Source organism: Balaenoptera acutorostrata, chromosome 17, assembly GCF_949987535.1.
Source record: "Balaenoptera acutorostrata chromosome 17, mBalAcu1.1, whole genome shotgun sequence".
NCBI lineage: Eukaryota > Metazoa > Chordata > Mammalia > Artiodactyla > Balaenopteridae > Balaenoptera > Balaenoptera acutorostrata.
Genome location: NC_080080.1, coordinates 78,374,575 through 78,397,516, shown reverse-complemented (window position 1 = coordinate 78,397,516; position 22,942 = coordinate 78,374,575). Strand labels below are relative to the sequence as shown.

General features: G+C 45.7%; 1 protein-coding gene across 2 annotated transcripts in view; it reads left to right on the top strand.

Moving 5' to 3' along the window:
- The first annotated feature begins 2,820 nt into the window (after positions 1-2,820).
- LYN (LYN proto-oncogene, Src family tyrosine kinase) overlaps positions 2,821-22,942 on the top strand; it is a 110,787-nt gene continuing 90,665 nt past the window's right edge. For both annotated transcript variants that reach the window (XM_057531687.1, XM_057531685.1), the window contains exon 1: positions 2,821-3,016. The gene's annotated coding sequence lies outside the window, so the exon portion shown is untranslated. The remainder of the gene's footprint in view (positions 3,017-22,942) is intronic.

Genomic DNA, 22,942 nt, shown 5'->3' with positions numbered 1-22,942 from the left:
ATGGGCTATTCCTACACACAGTAAGTTCTCATTATTCGCGGGAGTCTTGGTCTAGACAGTCGCCACAAATAATGAGCTAGCGAATACTGAGCCACTGTTCCTAGGAGGAATACAGGGTTAGGTGGCTGGGAGCCTCTGGCTGTCACGTTTTCATCAGTTGATTGATGGATAACCTTGTTTTATGCGTGTCTGTTTAAAGACACCTTATGTAACATATATTGTTGACTCAGTGACACTGAACTCACAGCCAACAGCACAAGTCACGTCCGAAGGCAGCTCATCTGCTACCTTGTTTCCTCCATGAAAGCACATTACAGCCTTCCTGTGCTCTGGGCACCAGACAGCACTTTAGCACTATGCTCAGGGCTATTTTAAATAGTGAACTCACCAACAAAAGGCACAAAAATGCAAAGAAGTTGCACTAAGCAGATCACATAAGGACTCATGTTTGTATAACAAGAGCTAAAAGGAGAGGGCAGAGAAACACCTTGCTGACCTCAGCTGGGAATAGGTGAGTCGGGCGACTCAAAACGCTCACCGCTGTGCTCATGTCCACCAACGACTGTGAAAGCGCTGCCTGTATACTGACTTCGGGGTTACAAGTAAATGTTAATGAGTAGGTAAGTTTGCAAACATGGGATCTGAAAAAAATGAGGATGGACTATACCTAGCTGACGCCATTTCCACTACTTCTCCTGTGTCTCCACCCCCCCCCCCCCAGTCACAGCCCTCGTCTCCTTCAGAAGCCCACTTGCCCGTTAAGGGGTCTCTGCTGATTTGCAGCTGCCTCTGATCATTCCATTCTGTGCTCAGTTCCAACAGAGAATCTGTCTGACAGCAGGAGAGAGAGAAGTACAAAAAGCAATACTGGGACTTCCCTGGTGGTCCAGTGGTTAAGACTCCACGCTCCCAATGCAGGGGGCCCGGGTTCGATTCCTGGTCAGGGAACTAGATCCCGAGTGCCTCAACTAAGATCCTGCATGCTGCAACTAAAAGATCCTGCGTGCCACAACTAAGACCTGGTGCAGCCAAATGAATGAATGGATGGATGGATAAATAAATAGAAGGGGCGGAGCTTGGGGAGGGATATTTTAGGGGTAGGGGATTTAAAAAGCAAAAGGGATTATTAAGGGATTAGAAAAAAATCATGTGTGTGAAACTTTTGAAAATTGTAAAGCACTGCAGAATTTAAAGGAAATTTCATTCAATAAAAAATAAAATTAAAAATACATAAATAAATAATACTTCTGGGGATCTCTTTTGGAGATCCTTACTTTTATCACACAAAAAAAGAAGTGGTGGAGCTTGGTGCAAGCCCAGCTCTGCCTGCTGCTGTTCTGTTTATTGCTCCAAGAGCCCTTTCACCATAAACACTAGCAGGACCTTCCAGATGGATTAGCCAACACCAAACATTCTGTGTCCCATGCCTACTTGCCAGTGCCTTTAGCCAGGACCTCAAGGACTCACTGGTAATAGTAGATATTTTAAATTAAGGCCAAGATATTTAAGAGGTCATTCTGAAGAAAAGTCCAGGAAACGGGCCCTCAGGTAGTGAATTATTCCATAGGATTCATGACATGATCAACACTTTGCAACAGGTAACCCAATCCCTCGTCTTCAACAGGAAACTAACCAACTACATACCAGGGATCATCACAGGTAGAAACCATCCTACTTTGTTGTTGGTGGTTAAGGCAGTAGGCTGCAGACCTTTTCCTCTGTTACCAGTAATAAATGACTGCTCCCTGGGTCATGTTATAAGACGGCAGACTGGACCGCTGGACTATGGCTGTAGCCTCAGGTGGGCCGGCCTCTCAAGAACATTGTTAATAAAAGGTCATCGGTCTCACGAGCTTGGGGCCGTGTCTGGCACCCAATAGGCCCTATGTAGGTGTCTGCTATTGTTAACACAAAGTCCAATCTCCCACAGGGAGCTGTTTATTTCCTCGTAAATGCTACACTGCAGTGCAATGCTGAGATCCCAGCGAGCGGAATCTTGCTTAGAACAAGACTGATAATCTACCTTGGGTTTGTAAGTGGCATTTACTGAGTTGGACCCTGAGCTTGAAGATGCAGTCATTCTTTCAGCAAACGACGGTCAGGCACCTGCTATGCGCCAAGCACCGCGCTACACGCGGGGGTGAAGGTGTGCCCGGCACAGGGCGAGCCCTTTACATGCTCCCAGTACCCTGTCTCCATTTTTTCCGGGAGGAGATTGAAGTTTTGAGGAACTGAGGAACCCCCAGGCCATTTAAGTCCACGACCACGCCCCACCCCTACCAACGCCCTGAACACCCCCGTGACACCCTCAAGGAGCGACTCTGCTGGTTAAGAACTCAAGGAGACCCTGAGCATCCTCTCTCTAGAGAACTCCAAACGTTGGGGGAGCAGAGCGCGCCCCTCTGCTGCCAGGGGCACCCCGCTTCCTAACACTCGAGCGAGTAGGTTGGAAGGGAAGGAAAGGAGACGCGAGGGGTTCCGTCGCTGTGCCAGGACGCCAGGCGCCAGAGGGTCTCCTGGAAGGTCCTTCTGTCCGCCTCCGCCGGAGGAGGTCGGGCCCGGGGCGGCTCCACGCTCCGGAGCTGCGGGCTGGGACGCAGGTTTCTTTGCCTTCAAAGCTCGGCGCGACGGCCACGCCAAAGCCCCAAACCTTGGGCAGGGGCCAAACGGTCACTTCCCCGCCCTCCAGGCGCGGTATGCAAATCCGAGCACCAGGAAGTAGCTGGGACCTCCCGGCCGAGCTCGGCGACGGCCAGTTCCTCCGCCGCTCGCTCCGGGCCGCCGCCGCTCGCTCCCGGCCGTGGCGCCTCGGGGCCGGACGCGCCGCAGCCTCCAGCCCACGGCAGGCGGGGCGGCCGCGCCACCCCGGGCCCCAGCCCGCACCCCGAGCCGCGCGCCCCCCGCCCCGCCCCGCCCCGCCCCGCCGGGCCGCCCCGTCGCGGCCCCCGCTCGGACCCCCGGCCACCGTGGAGCGACGCCGCCGCCGCCGCCGCCCCGCGACTCGCACCCGGAGCTGGTGAGCCGCGGACGGGAGCCGGGGGGCGGGGGGCCGGGGCGGGCGTCTCCGCAGGTGTCTCTCGGCCCGGGGCGCAGGGGCGGGGCGGGGCGCGGGCTGCGGGCGGGGGCGGGCGCACCGCGGGGCCCTCCGGCGCCGCCCCGAGGGCCGGATGCTGTCCCCGCGCGGGCCGCTCCCTGCGCGGCGGGGAAGCCCCTGTCCACGCGGCGCGCGCCCGCGGCGGAGGTCCCGCGGGGACTCCTCGCTGGCACGGTCCGCCGTCCCCTCCGGGCCCCGGGTCCCCGAGGTGAGCGATGCGGCCCGGCCCGGCCCGGGCGCCCTCCGAGGCCGGCGGGCGGCCGCCCTCCCCGGTGGCCCGGCGGGAGCGTGACGTCCGGGCGCGGCGGCGGCGGCGGGGGCGGTGCGCACCCTCCCGCGGAGCCCGGCGCCTCCCGGCCTGCGGGGCGGCGGTCCCGAGCCCCCGGCGGCCGAGAGGAAGCGAGAGTTATTTTAAGAATTCAGGGGTTGCCTTTCCTTCGCCTTGGGGGAAGGGTGTGAACGTCAGTTCTCACTTTCCTGCGTTATCTCCGGCGTGGTTTTGTGTGTGTGTGTGTGTGTGTGTGTGTGTGTGTGTGTGTCTGTGTGTCTGAGTGTCTGAATTACCCCAACTTCTTTGCCATCTCAGAAACTCGAGTTCAACCCGGGTTTCGCAGTTTCCTAGCTGAGTGTGAACTTGGGCCTATTATTGAAATTCTCGGTTTGGGTTTCCTTATCTTTAGGAGAACATACCTACCTTCTGAACTATTTATTGCACGTAAAGCCCCAAGCACATACTAGGCATTCCATACACGGTGCTGTTATTATTGCGAATAATTTTGTCCATAACAACGAGGCTCCCTGGTCCTTTGCAATTTGATGGGTTTTACACCTAAACCTGCTTGTCAGATTTAGCCACCTGACCTTACTAATAAATCTGCAGAATAAATACACCTGAGACGTGCTGTCCCAAAGCAGCGCCCCGGAGTCTGACTCACCCTAAGAACTAGCCAATGAGGAGGTTTGACTTGCTTTTGATTTCTTGGCTACCCGCAGCGGCTGTAGGGTTCAGGAGGGCAGGGGCGTTCTCTCTGGGCAGCACCATCTAAAGCTGTGCGGAGGGGAATATGCGCGGAGAGAATACGGGAGCTTACTGAGTACTCATAAGTACGTCCTGATAAGGTAAGCTCTGCTGGAAAAGGGTAGGATTCAGGTAGCTCTTGGTTCTCATTTGGAAGTAAGGAAGTCAAGCCGTTTTGAGGCTTGAAGAAATTTAATTTGATCACAAGGGGCTTTTGGTGACTGGGCCTCTTTGTTTTTTGTTTTGTTTTTTTACATCTTTCTTGGAGTATAATCGCTTTACAATGGTGTGTTAGTTTCTGCTGTACAGCAAAGTGAATCAGCTCTATGTATACATATATCGGCGGGGCCTCTTTGGATGCAGAATGGGAAAACCCTCTTCCTGAGTGAAGGACAGAGGGCAGCTGATGTAAAGAAGCCAGGAAACCCGAGTTTGGGTCTCTTCCACCATTTATCACAGCTGTGATTTGGGATCAATTACTTGGGCCATTTATTCCGCCAGTATTTCCTTCACAGCAGTAACTAGAGTTATATTATGATTTGCCCACATGTGTATAGTCTGCATTCACCACTACAGTGAAATCTCTGTGAAAACAGCTTTGTCAGTCTTGTCCAAAATGCTAGCCCTGGTGCCTGTCACATGGTCGAGATTGCTTGGAAGAAGGAAGGAAAGTCTGCTCTGAGCCTGGCCCTGTGCAAGGCCGAAGAACAGGCTGGCCCCTAAGGCATCTGTAGCTCACTGGTCCTCTCTGTCCTGGATTCTAAAATGGGGATTTGAGGAACTTTTTTGACTGTCAAGTTATCCCAGCATTAGTGTTCTAAGTGGGCATTTCCACTCAGGACTGGTTTCTGTGGTGTATCACTGGGAGAGAAGTCTTGATTTGGAGTGGTAAGAGGTAGCCTGCAAAGACTACATCTGGGTAAGATGTTGCCCAAAAAGATGCACTTTATCTTACAATCATCGGTATTAGACCCTTTTGTAGAGAACTTGTGATATCTGTGTCCCATCCCCACCCATGGCATTCTCTTAGCAGAAAAGTGATCCAGTGGGGTTGTGATTCAATGACTTCCAAAGCCTTTTAGTTCCATTATATTTGTATTCAAAAATAAACCACTGAAACATTTGAGATGCCAGCTGGTTCAAATGAATATATGGACTTGTAACTTACAAAATTAAACCACATTATCAGGCTTCCCTGGTGGCGCAGTGGTTAAGAATCCGCCTGCCAATGCAAGGGACACGGGTTCGAGCCCTGGCCCGGGAAGATCCCACATGCCGCGGAGCAACTAAGCCCGCGTGCCACAACTACTGAGCCCACGCGCCTAGAGCCCGTGAGCTACAACTACTGAGCCCACGTGCCACAACTACTGAGCCCACGCACCGCAACAAAGAGTAGCCCCGCTCGCAGCAACCAGAGAAAGCCCGCGCACAGCAACAAAGACCCAACGCAGCCAAAAATAAATAAATAAATAAATATTTATTTAAAAAACCACAAAAATGTGGGACCATATTATCCATAAACAAACCCATATTAATTTAAAATTTGTATAAATAGGAATATATGTCCCCATCATGGAACACCGTTACAGCCCCCTCACACCGCGGATCTCAGTGACCTCTGTGTCCTCAGGCATGGACAGTGTTGACACGGAAAGGTCATCACAGTCATTAGCTGGGGCATTGATCAATGACACATTGATGGCAGAGACAGCCTCCTACTTTTCCTGGGCTCTTCCTGGCAATGATGGTGCTGATACCTTTTGCTTATCCAGGGCTCTGAAGCCTTCTGAACTGTGATTTCATTTGAACCTCTCATGACCCCCAAGGGCAGGCAGGGACAGATACCAAAAAAAAAAAAGAGTTTAGGCATATCCAAGGTCACAAGCCTGGTTACGTGGCATCGCTGGGCATAGTAGGTATGTTTTCTGGCTCCAACTCTATAGAGTTTTCCCCACTTTTCTGCCTTTGGACCTGTAGTAGGTACTCAACTACTTAGAAGTAAAGAAATTAACTTATCAGTTAATAAACACGTTTAAGACAGAATCACAAGGTAATTTTCTTCTATCGCTCGGAAATTGTCTGAACTAAGGGTCTGTCAGAGCAGATGAGCAGGTGTACCGTCAGGCAGGGTACTTAGGCTCTACTGGGGAGCTGAGTTCCTGTGCCTTTCAGCTCGGCTTCCTGCTTGGGGCTGGGGGAGCTCTGATAGCTGCCTAGGTGACACCTATCCTGGCTGCTGTCAGAGCAGCTCTAGTGACTGCCTTGGGGGCTCTCCAGTGCCTACTGGTCACTATAGAAGTACCCAAGTAATACTTTGCAAAGGGATTCCCTTCAGCCTCTTTAGAAACCCTACGAGCCTCCTTGTGTGGTTGTTATAATAGGGAGAGTTGTCACTCGAGGGCAAAATATAAAGTAAGGAGAGAGGGCCCGCGGGATGCACATGGAGAGACACTGCCCGTTTCCTGGGTACCTGCTATAAACAAGGCTCGTCCTACGCCCACACGCCTACACTAGATAGACATTCCCTCCCGTCTTTTAAGATTGACGAAGAGCAGGACAGGGAAGAGGAAGTTGGTCAGAAGTACTGAAAGATTTCTTACAGCTGTCTGGTTTCCTGATACTTAAGTTGTGAAACTTTGAGTTCACTCTCTCATCATTTCTGACATTTATTTTGAGTAAGTTCCCATTTGGGGGAGAAGCCCAAGTGTAGAAAATAGTAGGGAAATCTGCCCATTGAGGGATTCGAATATTTGGAACAGGCCAGTTTAAGGACTTGAACCTTATTTTAGATATGCTTGGCTTCCGTTAGCTGGAAGGGCTCCCTTATAATTTAGAACAGCAAGTTTCAGGAATTACTTGGGACGATGTGTTTAAAAGGCTCATCCATGCTGACAGGTTGCAGGGGCCTGTTATAGCCTTGGTTCTTAATTCCTGGGCTTCTTCTTCAATCTTGTCCTGAACTTTACTTTCCCTTAGTACTGAGTAAGCATCAACATTTCTTATTTGCTGCCAAGCTAGTTCGGGAAAGTTGGATTTATAATCAAGGTATAGTTTCCATTTGTAAAGAACTCTTCCAAAGTGTTGGTTCTTGAACTGTGCTTTATTTGCATTTTATTAACCTCAGTGTATTTCCAGTGTCTCTTCTCTAACTCCCCTCTTCAACTCTTTCCCCACTGTTCTACAGAGCTTTCAAGTCATGAGTTGATAGGAGTTGACCGTTATTGGTTGATCTCGGGGTAACTGTGTTCCTTCTTCATCACGCTAAGATGTGTAAGTGATGTTCTGTACAATGACTACGGACGGGGATACATTAATAGAGTCCATCGGAGTGGGCCTTTCTCAAGGCTGGGAGCTCTGCCTGCCCTTGGTGAGGTGTAGGACACAGGGAAGCAGTCTTCATCCCGAGGCTCAGGGGGTCTTTACGTGTGTCTCATTTCCGTTTCACAGTCCACACTTGAGACAAAGTCAGGTATTGCTGGGCCTGCGCACACGGCCCCGCTTCTGTGAGCCCCGAAGGGCGCTCTCTTTACTGACCCCGAGTCATGCTGGTTGGAAGCTCTTTGTCGCCTCTCCCTCGGGTCAGGGGCGCCCCCCCCCCCGGGGTTCAGGCCCTCGGGGTGGCTGCAGTCTCCGGTGAATGTTAATCCCCGGCGGCGGGGAGGCGCGGGGGCGAAGCTGGCCTCAGAGAGGCCGTCTGGAGAGGGAGGCCCACTTCTGCTTTCCACGGGGAAGCTGCGGCCCGGAGAGCAGAAGTGCCGCGGGAGGCCCGCGACAGGAGGAGGCCGGCCCGGAAGCGACGCCCGCCCTGGCCTTCGGCACCAGCCCGCACTGCTTTTTCTTGCGGGTTCGGGCTCTTTCTAGCACCTTCTGCTCTGTTCCTTTTCAGTTTGTCCTTGGGGGGGGGGGGGAAGGGGAAAGGGGGGATGGGGGGAGGGGAAAGGGGGGATGGGGGGAGGGGAGGGGGGAAGGGAAGGGGAGGTGGGGGAAGGGAAGGGGAGGGAGAAAAAGAATGAGCCTCGCCCTCAGGGTGGAGCCTCTTCGGGCAGAGCCCCGCGGCGGCCATGCTGGAGTTTTTCAGCCACAGAAAGATGGACGTTTTGAAATTCTGCATCATGGAAACTGTTACAAAACTCTGAGTGGACGTTTTGAAATCTTTTAATGTTCAGGTATTATAATAATTTCTTAATCCTAACTACAGTGTTGAGTGCTATTTTAAAAATTACTCAAGCTATAGCCTCTTGTTAAACATTTGGGATAGATCAGTGACTTTCAAACTTCTTAACCTTGATCCGTAGCAAGAACCATCATATTTTACCTTGGGCCCAAATGTGCATCCATCTGTATGCCAAAAAAAAGAGAAAAGAAAGAAAGAACATTTGGTGAAAAGCCCCTCCTCCCAGCTTGTTGGGGGAGTCTGACCCCAGGCAGTCCTCTGAGGCCAGCTTGGTGAGATGGGGCAGAGTTTTAAATGTGGACTTTCCTGGCGGTCCAGTGGTTAGGGCTTGGCTTTCACTGCTGTGGCCTGGGTTCAATCCCTGGTTGGGGAACTAGGATCCCACAAGTGGGGTGGCCAAAAATAAATAAATAAGTAAATAAAATAAAATGCACAGAGGTGGTCCCAGCAATTCCACAAGCTGCAGTCCAGTAAGGGGGTTTATTACACAAACATAAATTAAGGTACATCCATACGATGAATGGTACACCTTGCAAATGTCTTTAAAAATAGAATTAAATTATATTTCCCTATATGAAAGATGCTTTTAAAAAGCTAAACACAGACTGAGACGTAATATATATGACCATTTCTGAACTAAAATATTTCTGTGTGACGCATAATTATAAGCTATGCACGTCAGTAATTGTTTTATACTAAAGTTTTCAGCACTGATTATTTCTGGGTGATGGGAGAACGCTGATTTTTCTTTTTTGTAGATCTCTATTTTGTTACAAAGAGCATGACTTATATGGTTTTAGGACAGCGGTGTAAGGGGCGATGGCGTGTAATAAGCCAGCGTGGCGGCAGAGGGGAGTTGGAGCGATCAGGAAACTTTGGGGCAAAAATAGCCCTTATGATGGCTATGTGGATATCATTGCAGGCAGACCCGACCCTGGAGGAGCTCATGCGTTGCAAACGTTGTAAGCAGACAGGATATTTTTCTAAAGAAGCGTCCACTTATATTTACTTATATTTAGGGCTGAGTTTCTTGAGAACCCACCATGAGTCAGGCCCAGCATCGGGAGGAAACCCCGCAGGGGAGAAGGAGCCGCGGGGGGCCGGGGGAGAAGAGACTGGTTCGTACAGCATCACTGGGCGGCCAGGCAGGGGTGGGGCTGTTCGCGCAGGCGCCGAGGACCCTTGTCCCCAGGACTCAGTGTTGCATTGCACTGTGTAGACGGAGGTGAATGGTGGAGCCTTTTTATGGGCAGCCGTTTTTTTCCCATCACAATCAACTTCTTGCCTAGACTCTTCCATAGTAAAGTATTGGTGATGTCGCCAAAAAATGAAGCGACACTGAGCCACTCATTGTCTGCTCTGAATAGGAGGATGATTAACCCGGGGGAGGAACGGGGACTTCCACAGAGGTTAATCTGGGGCCAGAAAGTAACATTTATTGCTACTTGACGTGACATCAGACTACATCATTTGTAGTCAGTAGCGAGTAGGAACTTGATGACTGCCCCGGATGGCGAGGCGCTTGCCCAGACATTTATCTGAATCTTCCTGATGAGGCAACACTGCTGAAGAAATAAGTTTGGAGTTGAGGTCTGAGTTTCTGTGGGGTTATCGGTATTTTCCATTTGATTTAAATGGAGACTAGTTATTGTACGGCGGCAGCTCGGTGTTGGCAGTGTTCTTGCCACGTACAAATTAGTGTATTAAAAGCATCACCATAGTTAGGAATGGCGACGGTTGGACAAAATGGCATAATTTGGCAGTTATGCGAGGAACGCCCTTGCATAATCAGACATGGCATGTTGAATAGCTGATGTATTCAGTGCCTACGAGGGATTATTCATTTTAACCTTGAGAAAAGATGGTATATCATACGGTGGAAAGAAGATGGACTTCCAAGTTAGACGAACCTGAGCCCAATCTGCGCTCCAACACTTGTGACTTATTCTCACCATTTCTTCATTTATAAGATGACGATAACGGTACCACACCTGCTTCTCAGGTGTGTGGTGGGGATTAGCAGAGTGGATCCGTAACCTTTGACGCTGTTTCTGGTACACAGCCGGCACATAATAGTACAAGGTTTAGACGCTGTCTCAGCATCTGTAAAGTTCAGAGTCTAGCGGGGGGGGGGAGTCTTGCTCTAGGCCATCCTTCCCAGCACGGTGTTTGCCCTGGGCTGGATCCTCTGCTGTCGTGGGTCAGCAGAACTTGTGATCTTCCTGAGGTACCAGGAATTGCCAGAGGCTACAGGCGTGAGCAGGATGGCCTCTGCATTCAAAGATGCCCTCAGGAGTGGGACATGGGGGCGTAAATGTGGTTTTCAGAGTGTGCTCAGTGGTGCCCTAGACGTGTATGTACAGAGTGCTCTGCACACAGGAGGACAGGGCTCTTGGTGGCAGCGAGGGGACGATGCTTGAGCTGTGTAGGATGGGGGGAGAAGGAATTCACCGGTCGGAGGCTTTGAAGGGAGGCATCCTTAAAGAACGAGAGACTTCATAACCTGAGGAGTGACATGGGGGTAGTGGATGCAGTCCCTGCTTCCAAGAAATTTCTAACATACAGTTTATGGTCATCAGCATAATCCAACATGCACCGAAAGAGTTAGTTTTTGTCTCTCTGGACCACATTGACTTTTCCAGTTGTTTCAAATTTAACGATGCCAAATCTATTTAAAAAAGAAAATTCAACAATTTCATAACTGCCTGCGTATATTTTACGTTATGGTTTTCAGTTATTTTAAAAGCTTTAAATAAATGAAGATAACCACTAAATGAGGATTTAATTGTCATTTGCCATAAATTCCTTTACCAGTGGATAACCTTTCAAGAGTCTAGTAGGAAAAAAATTTCTGGACGTTTTGGTAAATGACTCAAATGTTACCTTATTGCTGTAGTTAATGTCTTCAACTAAGGCAGCCCAGTACAGCCCAATTTAACAAATGACGTGTTCCCCCTGGCGTCAAGTGTCAACCACCAGGCTCTTGACATCACCCATCTACCTTAGTATCAAGCATGAGAAGCACAGACTCTGAGAGAAGGAAGAGATTTTGTCAGTGTGTCTCATACATAGTCACTTTCCCTTGAACATTGGGTCTCAAAAGTTAGGGTCTGTCCCAGGTGATTCTAACGCAGGTAAGGAGGTCACATTGTGAAAAGCACTGTGACAGGGATATTCCTGTTGCCCAAAGCAGCCCGTTTCATTTTTGTCCAGCTGTGGATATTAGAAAGCTTTTCTCTCGTGCTGCAATGTTTTATTTCCATAGTTTCTGCTTGTCAGTTCTAGTTCTGCACTGTTTTTGCGCAGTTGAAGCCAGCCGCTGTCGGATTGACTGGATATCCATCCACTGTGGCTGTAAGTACAGGATGTGTAGGGACACGACTGTTGGCCTGTCCACCCAGCACTATTACTCTGCCTGTCTTCCCTACAGAACCCAAATCACATCAAGATCCATCTTCTCCACTGAAGTTTCTGCAGACGTTTTCTGCGTCCCCATCTACAGGGTGGCCCTGATTGGTCAAAGGCTCTTATTCTTGCAAGTGATTGGTTCATGAATGGTGTACTTTGGGTTGGACGGTAATCAGTAAAAAAAATAATACTCCATAGATGGTCCTAAGATACAAACAGAAAAGGAGTGGGGGAGAGAGGAGAGAAGGGAAGTGAGACATGGATAAAGGATAAAGAAAAAAAAGTCTTATGTGAAAGTCAGGAAATTGGAAGGAAGATAGTATAGGTTATCCTGATTACTAATTTGTGATGTACACAGTAGGTGGTTGTCTGCTCTTTGTTTCTCCTAGTCACACAGACTGGTGTGGCATTAATGCTGATTACTGGGCTTCTGTAATCACAGTGGATTTTTGAAATGTATATTTATTGAGTGCTGTGTGTTAGGCATTGTGGTGGGTATAAACCTTAATAAGTGTGAACTTCCTGTCCTAAAGACTTGATCGTGCTCTATTCTCTCTGGGCTGTTCACACACCAGAGGCTGACAAACTAACTTGGTGTGGTCGTGGGTGTGACCATCACCTTGCTCGGGAAATCCCAGGGCATCTGAATCAGTGCACAGAAAACAAGTAGTTCTGGTAAGAAGGGAGGCAGTGTGTAAGTGGTTAGAGCATAGGATAGGGAAGATATGGAATTAACCAGAAAACCAAACACAGAAACAAAACCCAGAAAATAACAAATGCTGGTGAAGCTGCAGAGAAATTGGAGCCCTTCTGCACTGCTGGTGGGACTAATAAAATGGTACAGATGCTGGGGAAAACAGTCTGGCAGTTCCTCCCAACATTAAACACAGAATTTCCTTTTGGTTCAGCAATTCTACTTCTGCATATAGACCCCCCAAAATTTAAAGTGGGGTCCTGAAGAGATATTTGTACACCCATGTTCATAGCAGCATTATTCACAATAGCTAACTCAAGTATCCATCAACAGATGAACGGATAAACAAAATGTGGTCTATACATGCAAGAGAATATCATTCAGCCTTGAAAAGGAAGGAGATTCTGACACAAGCTACAATACGGATGAACCTTGAGAACAGAATGTTAAGAGAAATAAAAGGACAAATATTGTATGGTTCCATCCATATGAGGTACTTAGAGAAATCAAATTCATAGAGACAGGAAGTAGAATGGTGGTTGCCAGGGGCTGGGGGAAGGGGAATGGTAGCTGTTGTTCGATGGATCTGGAATTTCAGTGCTGCAAGATGAAAAGAGTTCTGGAGATGGATGTTGATGGTTGTGTGAGGTTATGAATGTACTTAATTGTACACTTAAAGATGGTTAAGATATAAATTTCGTTATGTGTATTTTATTACAATTTAAAAAATGAGTTTTAAGAAGTTGCTCGATAAGCAGAAATGTGTACAAATAGATGAGGGTGGTCTGGAGGACATTTCATTGAGTTTGCTGAGTTGCCCTTATTCTGACTGGGGATTTGCCCACCTAGCTGACTGGTGCTCAGTTGTTTGCGGGGAAGAGGACGGGGTCTCTAACTCTGCATTAATCCAGGGCCATGTGGATTGATGGCTGACAAGATTTTGTAATGGCTGTGGTGTGAGTTTATAATGGAGAATTTTACCAAGGCAGGGTTCGGGATTGGAGAGTAAGGAGGAGCTTTCTAACAATCAGAGCTGCCTGCAGGGGACCTGGCTGGGGTGTGAAGTGGTCCTTCTCCATTACAAGTCAGAAGTTTGTAAGCACAGGCTAAGCGACTCTCTTGCAGGACCTTTCAGAAAAGGTGAACTAGATGCCTCTGAAAGGTGCTTTCTGATTTGCTAATTCTGTCATTTCTAGCCACGGACCCCCAATTCCAAATCACATAATAGGAAAGAATATTCCTAATGGAGTTCTTCTTCATAGATGTGAAGAGGAGGATTTTTTTTTACGCTTTCCCAGTGTGGAGGTGGTTTTTTTCTTTTAAGTGTAATGTACATGTAGCAAAATGCAAACACATAGGTAAGCCTAGCTCCAAGCAAACCCTCATGTAACTTCCCCCAGATGGGGAAGCAGAACGATGCTCACCCACAGTATCTCCAGTTGCACCTCCCCACGCTCTCTCTCCTCAAAGGCATCTACATTCCTGCGGCAAGTTTTAGTTGAGTTTCCCGTGTTGGTTTTTTCACAATAAAGTGTTAGAAATTGAAAAGCAGTACAAAGCCATTTGGTTTGGCAGATGAACAGCTTTTCAAGCTGTGGGTTTGGCTGGCATCGGCATCTCTGTGTTGAATGACTGCAGTTCAGTGGGAGGAGGACAAGTCCTGGTCTGGTTTTATACCCTGGCTATTCAGTTGCTAAAATTCTCACACTGGGTTTGATCGGAGCCTTATTTACATACCTGTTTATTCAACCATTAGTTAGTAAAATTAGATGGCGCTCGCCTTACATAGCTTGTTTTTCTACCCATCTCTGCATAGCTCAGTAAATGTATAAATGCAAATTTAGAAACGTGGGTGTGATAAGGGTGGTTTCCAGCGACCCACAAGTAATCAAACATCCTGCTGTGTGACACAGAGCCAGTGTGCACACAGACATTTAAAAGTACCAACTGGCTTTGTGAATTCAGTTATGACGGTCTTCATAAAATGGGACTCTCTTTTTTGATGTGAAGAAACACAGTACCCTTATGACTGACTGTTTGTTCTGCTTCTCGTAGTTTTGACATTTATTTTTGTTGGGGGTGAGAGAGCGCTGTCGTTTGACCTGCGGAATGCATTAGCCCATGAAGTAATGCTTCATCTATTCATGATTCAGAAAACATTTCTTGGATGCTCGCCGGTCATGAATATGCATGCATTTGACTTGCCCTCCCATCCATTAGTTCTGAATGGTAGAATTGTTCCAATATGCTCAGGAAGTTAAAATATTTTTTAAAGTAGGACGAGGAGTATAACTTTCTATTTCATATGAAATATGAAGAACGCACACAGGCAGCAGAGTACGGAGGTGCCCACCTTCCTGCGAAGAAGTCACAGTTGTGGTCCCGAGGTCAAGGCTGGGAATGACCCCACCCCAGGGGGGTCACTGAGCCCATGGTTTGACTGCCTGCAGTTCCAGCCCCAGGTTCATGTTCCTCTGGCCACAGCTGCTGATGCTTGCTCTCTGCGTTTTCACCGTTGGATGATCCGGAAGATTGGAACCAGGAGGGAAGCTGAGGATGGAGGGAGGGGCGGATTAGCAAGGGGACCGGCCAGAGCAGGGCAGGTTTCCAGTGAAGAAGTGCATTCCTCAGCTGAGAATAGAAAGAGGAAAGATGGGGAAACAGTTTAGCCGGCTTCCTTACCCATCTGCTGGAGGTGGTGGGCTGTGCGTTGGTAGCGGTCTAGCAGCTTGCGTGGCTGTGTCGCACCATGGCTGCCTTGAGATGCCTGAGGAGCAGGTACGCGTAGTAGTTACTCTCTTTTAGCTCTTCTACTTAAAAAAATAAATAAAGGTCCTCTCCAGCAGAATCTTCCAGGATGGTAGTAAAGGGCAGTGCTATTAAGCCTGGATGGAAGTTCCTAGGGAGGGAATGCTGGGAAGCGGAGTTTTAAGTTCTGAGGGTGAAGTGTGGGCATTTGCCCTGCTGCATTCTGCTGCCTCCCACCTGCCCCCCACCCCGCCCCTGCTGCCCGGGCGTGATGGCACTGCTCTCAACCACCAGGTTTACTTGGTGGGAGCAGCGTCTGTGAGCCCCAGCTCCCCACCTGGAGAACGGGCATGACCATAGCCTCTCGTGGGCTCTCACAGGCCTCAGGTGAAATGGGATCATTTGAGCCAATTCTTCCTCTTCTTTGTGAGAGGAGCGTCCTCCGGGGATGACAGACAGCGGACCCGGTCACATGGCCTGGCTCCACCTTCGCAGGTATGAATTCTCACAGTTGGAGATATAATCTTGGGCAAGTCACCTGACTTCTCGACATCTCCCTGTGGCCATGGGTCATGTGAAGATTCATAACAGAAGGTCTTTTGAAGTTCATCTGTGATTATTTATGTGGATGTACTTGAAACATAATAGAGGCCTCACAAACATTTCCTATTTGCTTTTCTTTTTGCCCAAGTAATCAGTTTTTGGCCATCATAGTCTTTAGGGAGCTTATTCTGTGCAACGATATGGAAATGACTGAAAAGATTTTGCAAAGGCTGTGGTCTTCTGAACCTAGATGCGCGCTTGGACTTGAGCCCGAAGTGCATTTTGAAATGTTTGTCCAAGCTCAGAAGCACTGTGTGTTGCTAAGGGAAAGAATGTTTGGATGAATGATGGACAAAGGAGGGACCACACCAGGATGACTTAACTTTTCCATGCTGCCTGGGCTCTACAGGGAGCTAAAGGACCTTTCTGGCTCATAGGCCCCCGAATCTAGACTGTCTTACTTACTGAAGACTAGATAATGATAAGCCTCAGGATCCAGACTGAACTCACTTTCTTCAGACCAAAGACTGATGTCTGAGGCTCAAGGAGAAAAGGAGCTAGGAGTGGTTAGTTTGGCACAGAAGGGAAAGCCAATGTCTTTCTTTTTTTTTTTTTTAATTTTATTTATTTATTTGTTTGTTTGTTTATTTATTTATGTCTGCATTGGGTCTTCGTTGCCGCACACGGGCTTTCTCTAGTTGTGGCGAGCGGGGGCTACTCTTCGTGGCGGTGCACGGGCTTCTCATTGCAGTGGCTTCTCTTGTTGCAGAGCACAGGTTCTAGGCGCTTGGGCTTCAGTAGTTGTGGCTCGCGGGCTCAGTAGTTTTAGCTCGTGCGAGCTCTAGAGCACAGGCTCAGTAGTTGTGGCACACAGGCTTAGTTGCTCTGCGGCATGTGGGATCTTCCCGGACCAAGGCTCGAACCCATGTCCCTTGAATTGGCAGGCGGATTCTTAATGACTGCGCCACCAGGGAAGTCCCCAATTTCTTTCTTGATTGGAAGAATCTTATTGGGTTGGAGAAAAAGTTCATTTGGGTTTTTCCATAACGTCTTCCTTCCTCCCTTCCTTCCTTTCTTTCTTTTTTTTTTGGCTGCGTGGCTTGTAGGATCTTAGTTCCCCAACCAGGGATTGAACCTGGGCCATGGCAGTGGAAACACCGAGTCCTAACCACTGGACCACCAGGGAATTCCCGGAAGAATCTTATAATGACACCTGCACAGTTATTACTTGCTTGACCTTCGTACCAGGCCATAATTACCTTTTACAGAAAACATAATAAAAATAGCATTCATTTATTGAGTGTGTGTCCTCTGTTAGATGACCAATTCCTTACAAGGTGTGTTATTGATATTCTTGGTATTGATAAGGAAACCAAGGCTTAGAGATAATACTTTGCTCTTTTAGCTGCTAAGTAAATGGGATGCAAGCCAGCTTGACTCCCAGGTTGATGTGTTTTATTTAACCTTGAAAGGTTATTTTTAAAAGATCATGATTATAGCATGTGGAAGGTAATATCCTTTTTTTTTGTTTTGAATTTTTGAATTTTACTTATTTTTTTATACAGCAGGTTCTTCTTAGTCATCCATTTTATACACATCAGTGTATACATGTCAATCCCAATCTCCCAATTCATCACACCACCACCCCCTGCCAGCCGCTTTCCCCCCTTGGTGTCCATATGTTTGTTCTCTACATCTTTGTCTCTATTTCTGCCCTGCAAACCGGTTCATCTGTACCATTTTTCTAGGTTCCACATATATGCGTTAATATACAATATTTGTTTTTCTCTTTCTGACTTACTTCACTCTGTATGACAGTCTCTAGATCCATCTACGTCTCTACAAATGACTCAATTTCGTTTCCTTTTTATGGCTGAGTAATATTCCATTGTATATATGTACCACATCTTCTTTATCCATTCATCCATCGATGGGCATTTAGGTTGCTTCCATGACCTGGCTATTGTAAATAGAGCTGCAATGAACATTGTGGTACATGACTCTTTTTGAATTATGGTTTTCTCAGGGTATATGCCCAGTAGTGGCATTGCTGGGTTGTAAGGTAGTTCTATTTTTAGTTTTTTAAGGAACCTCCATACTGTTCTCCATAGTGGCTGTATCAATTTACATTCCCACCAACAGTGCAAGAGGGTTCCCTTTTCTCCACACCCTCTCCAGCATTTGTTGCTTGTAGATTTTCTGATGATGCCCATTCTAACTGGTGTGAGGTGATACCTCATTGTAGTTTTGATTTGCATTTCTCTAATAATTAGTGATGTTGAGCAGCTTTTCATGTGCTTCTTGGCCATCTGTATGTCTTCTTTGGAGAAATGTCTATCTAGGTCTTCTGCCCATTTTTTGATTGGGTTGTTTGTTTTTTTAATATTGAGCTGCATGAGCTGTTTATATATTTTGGAGATTAATCCTTTGTCCATTGATTCATCTGCAAATATTTTCTCCCACTCTGAGGGTTGTCTTTTCGTCTTGTTTGTAGTTTCCTTTGCTTTGCAAAAGCTTTTAAGTTTCATTAGGTCCCATTTGTTTATTTTTGTTTTTATTTCCATTACTCTAGGAGGTGGATCAAAAAAGATCTTGCTGTGATTTATGTCAAAGAGTGTTCTTCCTATGTTTTCCTCTAAGAGTTTTATAGTGTCTGGTCTTACATTTAGGTCTCCAATCCATTTTGAGTTTATTTTTGTGTGAAGTGTTAGGGAGTGTCCTAATTTCATTCTTTTACATGTAGCTGTCCAGTTTTCCCAGCACCACTTATTGAAGAGACTGTCTTTTCTCCATTGTATATCCTTGCCTCCTTTGTCATAGATTAGTTGACCATAGGTGTGTGGGTTTATCTCTGGGCTTTCTATCCTGTTCCATTGATCTATATTTCTGTTTTTGTGCCAGTACCATATTGTCTTGATGACTGTAGCTTTGTAGTATAGTCTGAAGTCAGGGAGTCTGATTCCTCCAGCTCCGTTTTTTCAGGGTCTTTTGTGTCTCCATACAAATTTTAAGATTTTTTTGTTCTAGTTCTGTAAAAAATGCCAGTGGTAGTTTGATAGGGATTGCATTTAATCTGTAGATTGCTTTGGGTAGTATAGTCATTTTCACAATATTGATTCTTCCAATCCAAGAACGTGGTATATCTCTCCATCGGTTTATATCATCTTTAATTTCTTTCATCAGTATCTTACAGTTTTCTGCATACAGGTCTTTTGTCTCCCTAGGTAGGTTTATTCCTAGGTATTTTATTCTTTTTGTTGCAGTGGTAAATGGGAGTGTTTCCTTAATTTCTCTTTCTGATTTTTCATCAGAATGCAAGAGATTTCTGAGCATTAATTTTGTATCCTGCAACTTTACCAAATTCATTGATTAGCTCTAGTAATTTTCTGGTGGCATCTTTAGGATTCTCTATGTATAGTATCATGTCATCTGCAAACAGTGACAGTTTTACTTCTTCTTTTCCAATTTGTATTCCTTTTATTTCTTTTTCTTCTCTGATTGCCATGGCTAGGACTTCCAAAACTATGTTGAATAATAGTGGCGAGAGTGGACATCCTTGTCTTGTTCCTGATCTTAGAGGAAATGCTTTCAGTTTTTCACCCTTGAGAATGATGTTTCTGTGGGTTTGTCACACCCTAATCACAATTTCATTACTTGTGATTAGTCTGTTCATATTTTCTGTTTCTTCCTGGTTCAGTCTTGGAAGGTTATACCTTTCTAAGAATTTGTCCATTTCTTCCAGGTGGTCCATTTTATTGGCATAGAGTTGCTTGTAGTAGTCTCTTAGGATGCTTTGTATTTCTGCGGTGTCTGTTGTAACTTCTCCTTTTTCATTTCTAATTTTATTGATTTGAGTCCTCTCCCTCTTTTTCTTGATGAGTCTGGCTAATGGTTTATCAATTTTGTTTATCTTCTCAAAGAACCAGCTTTTAGTTTTATTGATCTTTGCTATTGTTTTCTTTGTTTCTATTTCATTTATTTCTGCTCTGATCTTTATGATTTCTTTCCTTCTACTACCTTTGGGTTTTGTTTGTTCTTCTTTCTCTAGTTCCTTTAGGTGTAAGATTAGATTGTTTATTCGGGATTTTTCTTGTTTCTTGAGGTAGGCTTGTATTGCTGTAAACTTCCCTCTTAGAACTGCTTTTGCTGCATCCCATAGGTTTTTTTTTTTTGAAATTCACGTTCTTTTATTTATTTATTTTATTTATTTATTTATGACTGTGTTGAGTCTTCGTTTCTGTGCGAGGGCTTTCTCTAGTTGCGGCAAGTGGGGACCACTCTTCATCGCGGTGCGCGGGCCTCTCACCATCGCGGCCTCTCTTGTTGCGGAGCACAGGCTCCAGACGCGCAGGCTCAGTAATTGTGGCTCATGGGCCCAGTTGCTCCATGGCATGTGGGATCTTCCCAGACCAGGGTTCGAACCCGTGTCCCCTGCATTGGCAGGCAGATTTTCAACCACTGCGCCACCAGGGAAGCCCCATCCCATAGGTTTTTGATCACCGTGTTTTCGTTGTAATTTGTCTCTAGGTATTTTTTGATTTCCTCTTTGATTTCTTCAGTGATCTCTTGGTTATTTAGTAACGTATTGTTTAGCCACCATGTGTTTGTGTTTTTTATGTTTTTGTCCATATAATTGATTTCTAATCTCATAGTGTTGTGGTCAGAAAAGATGCTTGATATGATTTCAATTTTCTTAAATTTACTGAGGCTTGATTTGTGACCCAAGATGTGATCTATCCTGGAGAATGTTCCATGTGCACTTGAGAAGGAAGTGTAATCTGCTGTTTTTGGATGGAATATCCTATAAATATCAAATCTATCTGGTCTATTGTGTCATTTAAAGCTTGTGTTTCCTTATTAATTTTCTGTTTGGCTGATCTGTCCATTGGTGTAAGTGAGGTGTTAAAGTCCCCCACTATTATTGTGTTACTGTCAGTTTCCTCTTTTATAGCTGTTAGCAGTTGCCTTATGTATTGAGGTGCTCCTATGTTGGGTGCATATATATTTATAATTGTTATATCTTCTTCTTGGATTGATCCCTGGATCATTATGTAGTGTCCTTCCTTGTCTCTTGTAACATTCTTTATTTTAAAGTCTATTTTATCTGATATGAGTATTTCTACTCCAGCTTTCTTTTGATTTCCATTTGCATGGAATATCTTTTTCCTTCCCCTCATTTTCAGTCTGTATGTGTCCCTAGGTCTGAAGTGGGTCTCTTGTAGACAGCATATATATGGGTCTTGTTTTTGTATCCACTCAGCGAGCCTGTGTCTTTTGGTTGGAGCATTTAATCCATTCACGTTTAAGGTAATTATCGATATGTATGTTCCTATGACCATTTTCTTAATTGTTATGGGTTTGTTTTTGTAGGTCCTTTTCTTCTCTTGTGTTTCCCACTTAGAGAAGTTCCTTTAGCATTTGTTGTAGAGCTGGTTTTGTGGTGCTGAATTCTCTTAGCTTTTGCTTGTCTGTAGAGCTTTTGATTTCTCCATCGAATCTGAATGAGATCCTTGCCGGGTAGAGTAATCTTGGTTCTAGGTTATTCCCTTTCATCACTTTGAATATATCATACCACTCCCTTCTGTCTTGTAGAGTTTCTGCTGAGAAATCAGCTGTTAACCTTATGGGAGTTCCCTTGTATGTTATTTGTCATTTTTTCCTTGTTGCTTTCAATAATTTTTCTTTGTTTTTAATTTTTGTCAATTTGATTACTATGTGTCTCGGCGTGTTTGTCCTTGGGTTTATCCTGATTGGGACTCTCTGTGCTTCCTGGACTTGGGTGGCTATTTCCTTTCCCATGTTAGGGAAGTTTTCGACTATAATCTCTTTAAATATTTTCTCGGGTCCTTTCTCCCTCTCTTCTCCTTCTGGGACCCCTATAAGCGAATGTTGTTGTGTTTAATGTTGTCCCAGAGGTCTCTTAGGCTGTCTTCATTTCTTTTCATTCTTTTTTCTTTATTCTGTTCCACAGCAGTGAATTCCACCATTCTGTCTTCCAGATCACTTATCCATTCTTCTGCCTCAGTTATTCTGCTATTGATTCCTTCTAGTGTATTTTTCATTTCAGTTACTGTGTTGTTCATCTCTGTTTGTTTGTTCTTTAATTATTCTAGGTCTTTGTTAAATATTTCTTGCACCTTCTCGATCTTTGCCTCCATTCATTTTCCGAGGTCCTGGATCATCTTCACTATCATTAATCTGAATTCTTTTTCTGGAAGGTTTCCTATGTCCACTTCATTTAGTTGTTTTTCTGGGGTTTTATCTTGTTTCTTCATCTGGTACATAGCCCTCTGCCTTTTCATCTTGTCTATCTTTCTGTGAATATGGTTTTTGTTCCACAGGCTGCAGGATTGTAGTTTTTCTTGCTTCTGCCCTCTGCCTTCTGGTGGATGAGGCTATCTAAGAGCGGTAATATCCTTGATAGTTTATCATGTTGACTTTATACATTAACTTAAATGTAAACACAGGAATGCGATTTCTCCTGGGAGACTAATAATAAATATGGGGCAGAGACTTTTACTGGGCACAGGCTGTGCGTCATTCATTATTCTGAACGCTTGCTAAGTTTTTATTCACTTAATCCTCCCAACAACCTTATGAAATCGATACAGTTACTATCCCCTTTTTTTCAGATAAATAAAGGTTAATTAACTTGCCCAATATCATGTCTCTATGGGGTGGAGCTCAAACTTGAACCCAGGAAGTCTGGCTCTCAAGCCCAACTCTACTACTACATGAATCCAAGGTGCAACCTCTCTGACTTGCGGGAGAAAAAAGCCCAGACACTCAAAACCAGTAGTAGAGCCAAAGCTAGAAATACCCCCTCCCAGTTCTGACAACTTGGTGTCATTCTTACTATCATCACCGCTTGCAAAGACCAAGAAAAAAATTCATTGAAATCGCACCAAAAATCTAAACATTAAGAGTTTAAAGCATGATCAGGATTAAGCCAGTTGAATTTATGTGCATTAACTTCAGCTGGTGACTTAATTTCTCTCTATTATCCTGGTCACCATTTGTTGGGAGAGAATGATTTTCCTCTGCTGGCAAAGCAAAGCAAATCATTTGTTTTATAGCTAAGTTTGAATCATGATTGGATTAGCCTTTCCTTCAGCAGTTACTCCACAATTTTCTTTTGCTCAATACTTATCCAGCTTGTGTTTTTCTTCCTATTAAGCATTATCTTACATTCTCATAACTCTCTAAAAAACAGCTTCAAAGCTGTATTTGAAAGGTTATTAAGACTGTAGTTAATAGATGACT